Here is a 14,318-nt window from a genome sequence, read left to right on the forward strand (position 1 = left end):
GCGGCAGGACCGCGAGGTCCCGCAGTCCGTGTACTCTGGGGCAGCCCCGTTCGTAACTGCGGATCCGACGTAAGTCGGGGACTGCCTGTATTACGTCTAAACACATTTTCTAATTATACCAATTTTAATAATAGTAATACTATTTACCATTTATTTAATACTAATACTCAAGTGAGACAAACTGGCTCTAGCTATGTAGTTGTTAATGTTCAGTTGAGACCTAGGAGTCTTGATATGAGCTTGCACCTGGTCTGCCAGTGGTATAGCCTCAGTTTCAGATTTTGCCCAGACTCCCAGAAACCTCTGTGCAGCCGTGCCTTCAGGCACTTAGTTATTGGTATTTTAATTGAGACTGCTTTGTGATGTCCATGTTGTATAAGTGGATTCTGATATTTCAGGTGTATTCTTCTCACTCTTGTTGTTTGGTATGCCATTAATTTAAAAATGTTCACACTACTGGTTAGGTGACAAGGATGTTAGAGGGCTATAGCGTTGAACAGTGTCGCTATTCACCTACAGTTAAAAGAAAACTTTTCAATGGGTGCAGGGGGCAGTCTGTAAGCTAGCTCAGTGTTTCTGCAATCTGTAAGCTAGCTCAGTGTTTCTCAACCTTTTTTTTTATAAAGTACCCCCTTTAAAAAATTATAAGTACTCCCAGTACCTACAGTTTTCAGACACAATTTTTTTTTCTACCATTGCAACACATTTGTTTAAACAACCTAATCGTAGCTGGGCGGGCAATGAAATTTGTGGGTATAAAAGGTACAAAAATAATAAAGTGCTGTAAAACGTAAAACAAAAATTCAGTTTTCTCCAAATTTCAGTTGTGTTGACATACCTCTCAGACTTCTCTCGGGTACCCCTAAAGGTACTCGTGCCACTGGTTGAGAAACACTGAGCTAGCTAACATGATCTGCAGTTCTGAAAGATCTTCTGTAAAGTCATGCAGAATCCCTGGCAGATGAGACTAATCAGATAACTGTTTTCCAGTTAAAAGGGAAGTGCATGTCCCATCATACATCATGCACAGTAGCTAGCCATTCTATAGTAAAGTTTGCAGCAGCTTTCTCTTTGAAAGCAAATTAAGTTAATTTCATAAGTGAAGAAATGTGGTTAAGATCAGATATTGTACATGCTGAAGCTTCACAACCAACGAGTAGCCCAAATGTGTTTTAAAATTCACTAAGAGAACATATATTTTTGACTAAAAATAAGTTTTGGAGGTTTTTTTTGCTTTTGTGTTTTTTGCATTTCTAGAGCTCTTAAACTTAAAGAACTGAGACTTTAGACTTCATTGGCCATATTTGCACTGTATTAGTATCATGCATCACTGATTAAACTCTATGTCCTCTTCAGCATGGACTGGGTACAGTTTAAAATCTGGAAGTGCTGTTTGTAGGGCAGTTGCTAAACTGCTCCAAAGTGTGGAACACTCTGCTGGTGTGGACACTGTGCTGGTGTGGACCATAGTGGGACTATCCTCAGGACAGCATGTGTGAAATTGAAGCTTCTGAATTGGTGTTATTCAGAATCTTGCATGCACCACTGCCCTTTTGGCTTGGCACCAAGTATGAGAAAGTTTAGCCTAACTAATCTGTGACTGAAAAGAGGACTTTAAAATAAAATAACCTTCATAGTCAGAAGCTCAGCTTTACACGTAAAGAGGATATTCTTCTCTATATTAATAATGCCTTTTTATGGGAGCATGTCCATACCAATATATGTAAGTACTTCTAACCTGGATGCAGGGCTAGGTTAAGAGTTAATGTTAAACATGTTTTGGATGTTTAGACACAACAAATCCTGCATTTTAGCAATGGGGTTAGACTAGATGACCTTTGTGATCCTTTCAAATCCTAGGGTTCTATGATTCTGTGTGTGCTCTTTAGTAAGAGAAGCAGTTAAAAGACATGGATAGAAGAATACTATGGAAATATGGCTATCAGGGCAGCAATGAGCTCACCAGTTAAAAAAAAAAACCTCTCTTGAAATCAGTGGATCTTCCCAAGAATGGGGATTGAATTGGGTGAGTGCATGATGGCTTGGTGAGCAGGTAGTTTTTTTTTCTGGAGGCTGGTACTGAATGTTAAAAAATTTAAGCTCTCTCTCTTTGTTGTGCAACTTAAGGTTTTAGTCCTTTGGGTTGTGAAGGAAAGCTTTAACATGAGCCAGACTTGAGAAGAGACAGCCTGAAACGAGAGCACCAAGAGTACACATTTGTCCCTAATAATTTGTAGGGGGCAAACTCAAACTAATCTTTAATAGGATAGCTGCTGGGCTTATGGTCCCTGTTTGGGTGGGTGCAGAGGACAAAGGTTTTTATCTGGCTGTTTCCCCACTCAAGGAGGACCCTACCTGCAGTAGTCTTTCTCAGCAACAAGAAAGCAAATTGACACAATTATCCACCATCAAGCCTCCCTTTCCTGAGGGAGGCCATGGCAGGAAGCAGTCTCTCTAGTCATTCTTGACTCCAGCCAGACTTTTCTGCGGAAGTGAGAGCTTGAGGTTGGTGCTCCCACTCAGCCAGCATGCATCTATGCTGGACTTTCCTGTGGTAACCACTTCTTCCAAGCCTGGCACCTATTGCAGATATAGCAGAGTGGGGCTGACTGCTCACAGCAGCTCAGTAAGCCCTGCTCTTGGATCTTTGTAGTCTACGACTTTTAAAGAAGGTGTCTGTTCAGGGCTGGCAAAGCTGACAGCATCCTTTTATCTCTTATGTTTCCCTGTATTGTACTTAGGGTTGTTGTACCTATTCATTCAGCAAGCATTAGCAAAGAGTTGCATTTCTGTTGTACCATGCTGTGGATCTTTCATAATTCCTGACAGGTCAGCAGCAGAGAGGGAACCCATGCTCTTCAGAATAGAAAGCAGAGGCTTCTATCTCTTGAGCTAAACATAGTCCGCAGTAAGTAGCAAGCTCTTACTCTCTTTGGGGCCAGCCTTTAGGCAACATGTGTAGGGTTGCCAGGTGTCCGGTTTTGAACCGGACAGTCCAGCATTTGAGCTTTCTGTTCAGGAAACAAATTGAGAAAATATAAATGTGCGGTATTTTCTAAATAAGATGTAATGTAGATTGTGATGTAATGTCAAGTGTGTCTGGTATTTTTGTTGAAATCATCTGGTAACCCTAAACATGACTATACATCCTTGTAGTGACACATACAACAGTTAATACTGCCTCCCCTGAAACCAATAGTAGAGCTTGGTGTAACGCTGGGTCTAGTGTGCACAAAAAGTCCCCAAAAAGTCAAGTGATTCTCAGAACCTTGTCAACTGGCTGGGGTTTCTATAATGTGGCTAAAAATAACAGTGTGAATGTTTCTGCTTCTGTCGGACCTCAGATTTTGGTGTGTTTTTTTTGGCAGTGTAGACATATCCAGTGTTAAATTACAATGTCAAGCACAATATCTGAATACCTTTTATATAAAATCAAGAGCAGAGAGGACTTCATGGAGTCTCTTGCATTTCTCCATTCTTGGTGTAAAAGCTCTGCTTGCTGTAAGGTTTGTTTTTCATGTTTTACATTTGATTAATTTTAGTATTGCTTGTTCTAGGTAGATTTGTTTCAAGGTATTGGCTTGTGATGGTGTACACAAATCCCAGGTTGGCCATATAGTTCAAGTCTATCTACCCAGGATGGATCATAAATTAAATCAAGTGGAAAACCTTGTTTTAAATAATAGATTTTAATAAATTTTTCCATTTGTACTTTTATTTTCTAAAGGGAAGTATGCGCTTATTGATTGATATAACCATAAAAACATGTTGATTTACAAGTAAATAGAGCCTTCACACTAGATTTGGTACATGTTTTTGCTACCTAGAATGGGAATGCTATAAACATATACATGTATTTAAGCAATTATATAACTTAGTATAATCAGAGTCTTATTAATTGTACATTTTGTGTATTATATTGCTTACTTAGTAGATAATTAACTTTTTGCTCATTTATGTCGAGGTGCATTAGGATGATAACTGTAATTTACTTAAACACACATAACAACTTCAAATTATTTTTATTAAACAAAACAAATTCTTAATACTGTACATGACTTATTGAGCTGTATTTATGAAGCTTGATCTCACAAATTAGTTGTTTTCCCCCTCTGATTCTTTCTTTATGGAAAACAGTCTTTAACTTGATTTTGATAGAAGCTCATGGATTCAGCTTATTTATTTCATTTAAATGTTTTAAGAGATTATAATTTTAGGCCTTGCCATATTTTGTATTAAACTTGTTTAAAACTAAACTTGGTTTATTTAAAAAAAACCATAATTTAAATAATAAAAAAATTCAATGCATCCCTTTCTGTATCCACTTGAGGACATATCTCGTCCTCCTTACTTACCCAAGAAGTCACTTTGATGTAAATGGGTGAACAGGCTTTGGCCCAGATTTCCATTCAGTTCAAGTTCTTATCACCTTAATCACATCGTATCGCATCACCACAGAGTGTGTAAAGCCACGCAAGCTCCTGCAAACATTCGTTCTTCCCACACGGCTCAACTCGGAACGAGGGAGGCCATTTTTAAGGATGAGGTGACAGTTCAATCACCAATGTCTATCCAGACCTTGGGGCCTCTCTTACAGCATCCTTGAAGAATGTAATAGAATCAGTGGGACAGTGGATTCTGTTTTGCTGAAAACTTGTCCACTGGGAACTTGCAATGAGAGTGTCAGTCTAATTCATTCAGGTGTTTCTTTTGGAAATCGAATGCTGTAGAATAGATCCATATACTTCAAACAAATTAACAAAGTAGTAGGGCACAAGTGGTTCAAAAAAAATCACAAATGTTGCCAGTGTAAAGTTTTGTAAGTGTAGGATCTACAATAAATATCATTTGCCTGTTTCAGATTTGTTTTGAATAATTCAGTCCACTTTGCCAGCTGGTACAACACAGCTCCTAGTGTCAGAAAGTCTGCTTGGTGTATGGAAGGGGGTCACAACAGTACAAGCCCTCCCTTCCCCTCATTTTGCCAGGCTGGATAGAACAGGGACAAGGCTGGCCAGAGATGTGAGGAGGCAAAGGCATCACGGGGATACATTAATGAAGGGTCTGAAAAGACTGGAAAGACACCACCTGTTGACTTCACTAAGATTTGCATCAAGCTTTAAGTCTCAAGAGGGAGTTTAAAACTTGTCTCCTTTGACTGAAGCAATGATAATGGCCTAAGGATAGGGAGGCAAATTGCACTTTCTTACTCCTTTTGGGAAGTGGGATGTTTAAACTTTTGAAGAGTGTTTAAATACTTCAAGGTGGATTTTTTGAAATTTAAGAAATCCATGTTCAACAAAAACTAGAGGCAATGTTAATCTAAAATTGGTTCGGAATGTTTTTCAAAATAGGTATCAGCTGCCTTTTTAATGTTTTGTATCCTAGCAGTAGAACTGCGGATGCTTCTAGATACAGTGCTTAGGTAGTCCCCAGGTTACTAACCTGACTTCAGTGATGAAATGACATTCTGTGTATATGTACAATATATCTTCTGCTATGTATTTGACAGAGTTTGTCTGTGCATGAGTCTGTCAATGTGCCCATGTGTCTGTCTGTTCAAGAACTCCTAAATAGTAAGAGCTAGGGCCACCAAATTCCATATGCAGCTTTTTCTTATCATAACTTAAAGCAAGGTAAAATTTGGTTGTACCAGGAAAATGGGATGTGTCCAGAATGGGATTGCTTCTCATAAAACCATAAATAAAAGCGACAGAATCACCAGGCAGGTGAAAAGGGATGGCTGAGGGTGTTCTTCCCTTTAGGGAGGGCAGAGGGACAAAGCTTCTCCCCGTTCACATGGTAACATTGCTGGCTGCCCCCCTTCATCAGGGAGAGAGCGGAAAGTGCACAGTTTTCTGCATTCCTCACTCTGACTAGAGAGTGCAGGGGGCAAATGATTATGGACCTTCCCCAGACAGGGGACATGCACCTTCCCCAGCTGTGCCCACTGGAGCTGCAGTGGCCAGAGAAAGGCACTTCTCACCTGACCCCATGCTGCTGTGGTGAGAGTGGGCTGGGACAGCCTGCATAGGGAACCCCTCACCCAAGCCCCACCCCAAAGCAATGATTTAAATGAAAAAAAACAAAAATTAATTGGGTTAGGAGATGCTGCAACACTGGATAATTCTTCTAGTATTATATTTTAAGAAAAGAAAGATAAAACATTTAGTTTGCACTCAGAAGTTACGGTTCTCTGTGCTATCTTAATTCTAACCTTTTGTGCAGCTGTTTTGATAGTCTTTGATTACATGATCACATATGAAAAGTGCCATATAAAAGCTAGGTGGTATTTTCCTCTCTTTCACATTGCCTGGATGATAGCAGGGTAAACACTAATGCCACATCTTCACTATGTGGAAGGTCAACGCTGCTGCGGTCAAGCTTCTCGGGTTCGATTTAGTGGGTCTGGTGAAAACTCACTACATGGAGCTCAGAGAGCATCCCCGTCGGCACCAGTACTACTGCTGCCCTTGAGGAGTTGCTGTGTGGACGGCACAGAAACTCAATTTAAGATACATCAACTCGTGCTATGTAATTAACGTATCTGGAGTTTCATGTCTTAATGTGACCTTCTGCTGTAGTGTAGACCAAGCCTAAGAGTCCAGGAGAGACAGTCACTCTGCTCTCAGTTCTGGTTCCTTTAACTGTTGGGAAAAGAGAGAGGACAAATTGTCTTGCTCAGCCCATAGTCCCTAGGACCATATCTACTACACATGGCCTCTTGGAGGAGTTAGCTGCCAGACTCTACCAAGTCTCTACTCAGCATATGCAAACTGACACTTTTTCAAAGGCTTATATTTTAGCCAAATTAGGTTTTTTAGAGCAAGAATATTAAAAGTATTGCCTCTCACCCCAGGGCAACCCCTCTGTTAAATTTCAAGCCCTAACTGCAAAGTATGAAGGAGTTGGAGCTTCTCAACAAAATGGTTGTAAAATGTATTTTATGAGGGAAACCAACTGATTTTTCTCTGTCTTGTTATTGGAAATGACTGAACTATTTTTGCTGAAACTTAAAAAAAAAATCAACCTCAGGCATACATCTTGCATGAGAAATGAACGGTAGCCAGAATGGCTTAAGTTTGACAAAGCTCTAAGCAAAGGAAAGTAGGATTGTATAGGTGTCAAGGAATTTAAACTATAGGCAGCTCTGCCTGTGCCACCTATAATCCCTGTGTATGTTTGTTTCTTACATATTAAAAAAAAATGAATACTGGAATCACTTCTTCCACTTCTATCTTTCATGAGCTAGAGTGTAGCAGCTCCGGTTTACACAATGAGTTAGAGGAAGTGAAGAATACTGTAGCTAATTGAAATTGCAGGGGGGGAATTTAGACTGTCAACACTTTTGAATAAAGTCTCCTGTAAAAGATGGCACATTGCCCCCTTAACACTCACTTCTTACTCTGTGGAGAAAAGTACTATCCACAAGAGCTGTTCACACATGCCAAGGATAAGTGAATCTAGTCAAGTGGACTGACAGACATGTATCATAAACTGTAGCACCTCCATTTCACAGAAGGCTTGTGAGGGCTGATGTAGTCAGAAACTTCATTGTTCAGTCATGGGGTGTTTTCTGGTAAAAACAAATTTCTTCCATTTCCAATTTTTACATTGCTCAAAATGCCTTTCAAGAACCGCTAGGGGGAGATAAAGCATCAGGTTAGGCCGTGATTAATCTGCTGAGTGCAGTTCCAGGATTGTTTAATCTGTTGTTACTATTGCCTCTTCACTTTGCTAACATCAGGACAAGGAAATTAAAACGAAAGTTATAATTGATCTGAGATGATATTTGGTAATGTGGAACAGTAAAGACAAGAGATGAAATTAAACTGGGGTGTCTATGGCATTAGAGATTCTGACACAGATATTTGCTGGTTATAATCCATGTTAACTTCTAACTCCACACACCAATGTATTATATGTGTATCCAGAGAAGCTAACAAATAAATTAACCAATTCATATACAAAATGACCCAGAAAAACTTCATGCATGCAAGTCCTGCCTTTGTTTAATCAGTTTGTTTTTTCAGTAGAAATATCATATATAGGCCAAGTCCTGTGTTCAGGAGCACTGATGTAGATCTGCAGTAATTCCCCTGAAATCAGGATTTCCTAGCTCTCAGTATTGGCTGTACATCATGCCCCCTTCTCTAGGAGTGAATTTGGAATATACATATGGATAGCTGCCTTGAAATAGAAAACTCCACTCCAGTAGTGCGTTTTAAAAAAAAATTCATCTACATGAATACCATTGTAATGCAGATATCTCTGTTGCGTTCAGTGCAAGTTAAGGTTTGATCCTGGGAGGTGCTAAGCACCCTAACCTGCCACTGAATCCAGAAATCACCATCTTGCAGGACTGAGCCCTTTTTCTAGGTTTACTTGGTATCAGAATCTGGTCTGCAAAAATTTTGTTCTTTTAATTGTTATAGCTTAAATTTTCAAGTTTAGGAGCCTAACACTAGCTATTTAAATCCATATTTAGGCACTTAAATTTGCTGAACACCCATGGTTCCACTGAGGTCAAAAGTATTTAGCTGCTTAAGTAATATTAGAAGCCAAATTTGAAGCTTCTAAATTTGAAAATCTTGGCTTTTATCTTCAGCTCTGATAGTCCCAATCTCTGTAAACTCGCATACTAATAGAGATGATACTCAGTGATATTGCAAAATTATCACTGAAATGTACAAACCAGTCTGGTAATACGTAATTCTTTACTGTTTTGAAACAACTATCTGTTTAAAGATAAATTGGGAATAGATCTGAACTAAAACACAGATCTGAGCACCACAAATTCTGAAGACAAAAATTAGGATTCAGATGTGATCTTTCATGTAGATTCCCATGTCTCCAATGGACTGACCCCAAACCCTGATCTAAACACTTCCAACCTTTGGGTCTTTATGTAGAGCCAAACTTTGTGGCTTGGACCCATCTTTAGTTTAAATATTTTTCCTTGTGTGTTTGAAAACTGCTCCCAGTAATATGTTTAGAGTAAGAGTTAACAAAGACTTTTAAAAAGCAAGAAATACAAATCTCTGTATGGAATGAAGTAGTTCCATTTTGTATTTGAAGGCTTTTTATGGATGGAATCCCCATGGAGCCTGAGTTAACCAATTTTTGCTCTCTTCCCTTACAAAAATGTTCCTCCTTAGTTCGTGCCATGAACGGTATTCATCAGAATCACATACTTGCCTGACTCTCTTCCTTTGGGGTCTTTAACGGCATGACTTGAAAAGTTAGGGGTGGCACTGTGGACCCAGAGAGATGCCATGGCTCTTAAGTTTATGGTGAGTAACCATCTGTAGCAATCAAACATATACATTGACCATATTTGAAGGTCTCCTCCTAGTCATGGGTTCCTATCTTATTTTACTGCATCGGTGGAATTTTTTTATTAAAATCATAACCCTTTTTCAGGGATGGAATGGAAGAACGAACTCTGCTATAGTATGCTCTATCCCAGCTGTTCTGCTGTCTGGGCATACCACCACTTCCTGCAACGTTCTCCTGTCCTGTCTCGCCTTATCCTTGCCTGGTGCTCAACACCCCTCTTCTCATTTAAGTCCCCGACTTTAAGCAAGTGAATAGCCCTGCCGACTACTCTATTTTTGAAAACAATGTCATTCCTGTGTTCCTCCCACTTGCCTTAGAAATATCTATAAGTAAAATTAAGACCTTAGGAAAATCATTTACAAATATGGTGGTTTCCTTATTAGGCCATTAGTCTGTCACTTTTTTGCTTTTCACCATCATGATAGCGGTTTTCAAATATCTAAAAGAGTGTCACAAGGAGGAAGGAGAAAATTTGTTCCTCTTGGTTTCTGAGGACAGGACAAGGAGTAATGGGCTTAAAGTGCAGCAGGGGAGGTTTAGATTGGACATTAGGAAAAAATTCCTAACTGTCAGGGTGGTCAAATATTGGAATAAATTGCCAAAGGAGGTGGTGGAATCTCCCTCTCTGGAGATATTTAAGAACAGGTTGGATAGACATCTGTCAGGGATGGTGTAGACGGAGCTTGGTCCTGCCTTGAGGGCGGGGGGCTGGACTCGATGACCTCTTGAGGTCCCTTCCAGTCCTATTATTCTATGATTCTATGATCTTGCAGAGCATGAAAACAACACTTTGCTGCTTGTGCAGATGTGCAGGTCAGAATTAATGTACATGTGCAATAGAAAAGTTCGTACAGTTTTAGGATTCCACACAATACTCATCTACAGGTAGTCCCCGAGTTACGCGGATCCGACTTATGTCGGATCTGCAGTTACGAACAGGGATTTTCTCGCCCCGGAGGACTCGAGTGGCGGGACGCCTGGTCCCGCCGCCCGCCTCCTCCGGGGCGAGAAAAGCTGCTCCCCGTCTCCCTGGTCTGTTGTGGGAGCCAGCAGACCAGGGAGACAGGGAGCAAAGCCGCGCAGGACCCGGCCCGACCTGATCTGGAAGCTGATCTGGAAGCGCCGCGGGTCTGCCCCGGGTCCTCCGCTGCTTTGCTCAGCGTCTCCCTGGTCTGCAAACCAGGGAGACGCTGAGCAAAGCGGCGGAGGACCCGGGCCGGACCGCGGCGCTGATCTGGAAGCGCCACGGTCCGGCCCGGGTCCTCCGCCGCTTTGCTCCGCGTCTCCCTGGTCTTCTGGGGGGGGACGCAGCTAGTGCCTCCCCCAGCAGACCAGGGAGATGTGGAGCAAAGCCCGGGGCCTGTGGTAGAGCAGGTGGGGCGCTGCCGGTTGGTCCCGCAGCACCGCTCCTTGGCACTACTGGACCAACCCGGCAGCACCCCAGCTGCTCAGCCCCAGGAGTCCTGATTCAGCCGCTGCTGATCAGTTTCAGCAGTGGCTGAATCAGAATGCCTGAGGCAGAGCAGCTGGGGTGCTGCTGGGTTGGTCCAGTAGCGCCAAGGAGCGGCCGCGCTACTGGACCAACCCAGCAGCACCCGAGCTGCTCTATCCCAGGCGTCCCCAAGTTAGCCGCTGCTGAAACTGACCAGCGGCTGACTACAGGAAGCCCGAGGCAGAGTTGCTCTGCCCCAGGCTTCCTGGAATCAGCTGCTGATCAGTTTCAGCAGCAGCTGACTTGGGGACGCCTGGGGTTCTTAAGTTGAATCTGTATGTAAGTCAGAACTGGTGTCCAGATTCAGCGGCTGAATCTGGATGCCAGTTCCGACTTACATACAGATTCAACTTAAGAACAAACCTACAGTCCCTATCTTGTACGTAACCCGGGGACTGCCTGTATTGCACTAGCATTCTGAATGCTGTACTAGCTGTGAAAAGCCAGGTGGGGGTGTCCCCAGTACCACAGTTCGGAATACTGCCAGCATCCATTGGAATATAACATGGTTACATTTGAATGTGGAATACCAGTGGAATTCTCGTGCCCTATAAAAGTAAGGAAGGAGTGACTGAGGGAAACAGCTGCATGGCTCTTGCATAGCAATTTACATACTGACCGTTGGTGTGTAACTTCAGTGCCCCAGAAGTTGGAATCCATTTCAGGCATTGGGCATTTATTTACCCGGGAAAAGCGCTAGCTGTTGAATTATTCCAAGTGTATAAATAGAACTAGAGTGTCTGCTGTTTGTCTGACTCTAGTGCAGACTTAATTAGCAAGTGCCTTTCACCTGCAGCCAATGTAAGTATAGCAAATCCCAGGCTGTATTTCTGATTCTTGTTATCCTTCCCCCCTCTTCTCAAAATGGACTTGATCAATGCCTCTGTCTGGGAGAGCAACCAGGGGAGATCATGGTTGCCTGAAGGGATTAATATTACATAGGGAAAAGGCTATTAATAAAAAAGTTTTCAAGAAGAATGACCTGAAGTTTAGGAGATAGTGGGAAGCTACTGTAGGCCCAGTAAGAGAAGCAAAGCATGCAGCTTAGTTTGATTTGTTGCTGTCATTTCTAAATGTTCGAAGAGTGTGCATAGAATTCCCAGAAGCATGGCACACATCGCAGCTGCAGCATTGGGTTCCAAGTGTTGGTCTTTTGCAGAGAGGATGATAAAACCCTTAAGGAGGGGAGAATCTGCCTCAGGAAAATGACGTAATAAAATATACTATTTTTGGAGCACTCCAGCTTACACAGAAGCAGTCACAGTATTGTTTTCATAAATCTTTTTATTTACATCTAAAGTGTTCTAATGCATGTGAGTCCCAGTGCCTAAGTGCTATTGTTATCCACCAGATGGGAGAAGAGGGTCTTTTGTGCATGGGCAGGGCATGCCTTTGCCCTTCTCTGACCCTATTTTACCACCTTTGATTATTACAAGAGAGTGGTTAGCACTTGACCAGTCCCTGGTCCCACCCCTTCAAATGGCAAGATTTTGCCCCCTGACACTCCCTACACTCAAAGAACCCAAAACTTTTGACGGCCCTGAACTTAGAGCCTGGGAGTTCCTAGATATAATCAGAAATATTTAGTGGTGTTTTCTCTGATTTTGAAGTTGGCTGATGCACCCTTTCAAATATAGTAGCTGAATTGCCCCTGTGCTGTCACTGTCCTTCAGCAAAATGGGAAAGGAAGAAAGCAGCCATTGAAGGCCTAAGAAGATGGAGAGGGTGTACTTTTTGTGTGTGGCAATGTTGGGAAGATGGTGTCACCATCTTGGTCAAGTTTGGACCGTCACTTTACCCTGAACTATTGTTTAATAACAAGTCCTTTCTGTCTTGCTTGAGTAAGTTCTTTGGGACTTGGGTTTCACACTTGATATTGATACTACTGATTCTTATGATGTAATGTCCTAGAGGAAAGAACATGTGATTCTTAGTCATACCAGTACAGTAAATATCTTGACCCAAGCCACTGGGGCCTGTCTCGTCTCATAAGACCCCAGCTACTATCTGTGTATTGGGATTATAAGCACCTGATTCTCCTCTCATTGATGCTGGTGTAAATCAGGAGCACTGGTATCTCTGCTAAAGTTGGCAACATTTTGCTGATGTAAAAGCAGTGTGAGAGGAGACTAGAGCCCTGTCTGAATGCCTACTAGGTCCCTTGCCTGGCAGCCTTTACATGGAGTCACACAAGGATTCTACAGTAGAGTCGTACACATAGTCTCACAAGCTACATGGTTAGTAGCAGAAATAGTACTGTGCCCTGCAGCAAGCAGTGTCCCATCAGCCACCTTCTGCACTCAGAGTTTCGTAATAATCTTTGACAGATATTTTTCAGCTCTTTTCTACTGAAGCAGCCTGGTATAACCAAGTGAAGCAATAACCGGCAGCTGGGAATACCTGAGTTCCTATACTCCTTTTAACACTGTCAGTCTCGTTAGGGAAATTTATGCAAGGTAGCCACAAGTACAAGCCCCTGTGGCGTAAATCAAGCTTTGTAGAACTGTGACTTAAACTGATATAATTTATATCTGGTCTGCACTTAAAACTTAGGTCAACATAGCTCTGTTGCTGCGCACCATGGCTATGCCAACCTCACCCCTGGTGTGTAGATTCCATTAGGTTGACAGAAAAATGCTTCCGTCAAATCAGCTATCATCGCTCAGGAAGGTGGAGTTCCTCCAGCAATGTCCTGATCATGCCCAAAACCCCTTCAATTGAAGTAGGCTGCAACTACGTAATGGGCTTATGCAGATGTAGCTATGGAGCTAGGTAGGCCACTATAATCCGTCATGTAGCTGTGGCCTTATCCTGATAAATTACCAGGATAAATTCTATGTTGCACCAGTCTAGCATGTCTGTAGTAGGGGCTTGCAATGGGATAACAACACCACTGCAAATTTCCTTAATGTTAGACAGGCTCAAACTCAGGCCATGTTTACATTTAAATTGTTTACAGCTGGTTGAAAAATAATAAAAAAAAATAAGTTTGAGAAAATGACTAGAAGTTGATTCAGTTTTGCAGGATGTGAGACAAAACTCTTCTCCCTTCACCCTAAAATGTTCCAGAATATATTTTTTTGGGAAATAAAGTTCTAATCCCTCTTCCTCCCCTTCTTGCTAATAAAATGCAATACAGAAATGAATAATGTCCAGATGTCCTCCATCCCTCCCCTCACTTTTTCATTTTTCATTTGTTTTTGATAAATGTTCATGTTTTGGGATTCAGCAGTTTTTTGGAAAAATTTAGACTAGCTCTACCATAAAGTGAGGTGAGTAATATTTCAGGCCTATACATACTACACGATAAAATATGGCTTTTTTCCTTGCTTGTGTTAACAGAAAAAAGATGATAAACAAAGAGCAGACTGGAAAAAAAAAGGCAGAAGTACTTTCTCAAGCTCTGCCCACGACCCAAAGCTTCAACCACCCTTATTTCCTCCCACTCATGGATGCTAAATGAATTATCCTCCTCAGCAGATTTAGC

This window comes from Pelodiscus sinensis, chromosome 5, assembly GCF_052426305.1.
Source record: "Pelodiscus sinensis isolate ZL-2025 chromosome 5, ASM5242630v1, whole genome shotgun sequence".
Classification (NCBI taxonomy): Eukaryota; Metazoa; Chordata; order Testudines; family Trionychidae; genus Pelodiscus; species Pelodiscus sinensis.